Below are 1,779 nucleotides of genomic sequence, written 5' to 3'. Positions count from 1 at the left end.
AAGGTCCAATGCTTCATTGGAGGTCTACTTAATTTTATGAAAGAAAAGATAGAGTTTGATTACTCGAAAACAATGGACAAAGTAGTATAGAATTCCTGCATTTTCTACCAGCAAATGAAGGAGAAAAATTAAGGTACCAAGGGTGGCTCGAATAGGAAAGGAATGAGAAATGTGGAAAACCATAGAAGTGCGAAAGCGACCATGGGAAGGAACTAGCATCCAAAATCATTTAATAAATTTCTAGTGAGAAACCAACAAAAATTCCCAACAGAAAATGAGGCTAGACAAAGTGAACTAGTTAGCAAATTGGTCAATGACCGGTAGCAGAAACCTCCCTTGCAATGTTGGGGATACAAAGAACCTTATTACTAAAAGAACTGTCCACAAGGAACACAAACATAATAGGTTGCTAATGTATAGGAGGCCTCTACGGTTGGAGAGGTGGCGAGGAGTATACCCCAGATCAATGCAGCGCTGGATGATCACTAAGCAGAATACCAAGCCACGATGATTGAATGTGAAGGTAAGATTTCTAATCAATTTGTCTCCATTTTGATTGACCTGGGTGCTAGTCTGAGCTATATTAGCCCCAGAATTATAGAATTATGTTAGCTACAAAGTCATAAATTTGAGAAACCATTGTTAGTCCAATTAGCTATAGGTGTTAAACAAGGAGTGACTATGAAAACAAAACATTGTCGTATTGAAATTTCAAGACAAAAAATTACTATGAACTTGAATGTGCTTCCCTTAGGGTCCTATGATGTGTTGGTAGGAATGGATTGGTTGGAGAGCCACTGGTCTCTCATAGATTGTAAAGATAAAATCGTTATCTTTCTTACTAAAGCAGGTGAAAGAAAATAAATTTATGGAATCATGAAAAATATTAAGTTACGCCCCATTATTGCTAATCAGTTAACAAAATGCACCGGAAAAGGCTACTAGATTTATGCATTACAAGTAGGATATATCAATTCTAGAGACAAAATGACTTCCCTCGAACACCTACATGTTATCCAAGAATTTGTGGATGTATTTTCTGAGCCTATACCTAGGTTTCCACCCAAGCGAGACATTGATTTTACAATAGAGTTAGTTCCCAATGCAACCCCAGTGTTAAGAACTCCTTATCACATGAGTATACTAGAATTAACAGAAATCAAAATGCAACTTCAGGAGGTTCTTGACAAGGAATATATTCGCCCTAGTGTGTCGCCTTGGGAGGCTCCTATGTTGTTTGTATGGAAAAGATATAGAACTTTGAGATTGTGTATTGATTACTGACGACTGAATAAGCTGACTGTTAAAAATAAATACCCCTTACCTAGAATTGATGATTTATTTGATTAGGTTCAAGGTTCTTGTGTGTTTTCAAAAATTGACCTATGATATGGATACCACCAAACAAGAATTAAGGATGAATATATTTGTAATAATGCTTTCCACACTCGCTATGGCCATTATGAATCTGGTTTTACCTTTCAGACTCAGTAACACCTGTGCAACATTTATGATTTTAATCAATGGTATTTTCTAGTCGTATCTAGATAAATTAGTATTTATTTTCATTGATGATATACTAATTTACTGGAAGAACTAAGAATAGCATGACAATCATCTGAGGATTGTGTTGCAAACCTTGCGAGACAACCATATTTAAGCCAGATTTAGTAAGTATGATTTCTGCAAAGACTAGATACAATATCTGGGGTATTTTATCTCCGAAGATATAAATTGTGGAATGAGAAGATTAAAACCATTTTGGAATGGCCCATTCCT

This window comes from Pinus tabuliformis, chromosome 5_2 (assembly GCF_031772625.1).
Source record: "Pinus tabuliformis cultivar Carrire ecotype Pingquan chromosome 5_2, CPIR1, whole genome shotgun sequence".
In the NCBI taxonomy this organism is placed as follows: Eukaryota; Viridiplantae; Streptophyta; class Pinopsida; order Pinales; family Pinaceae; genus Pinus; species Pinus tabuliformis.
Note: the sequence above shows the minus strand (reverse complement) of the source record.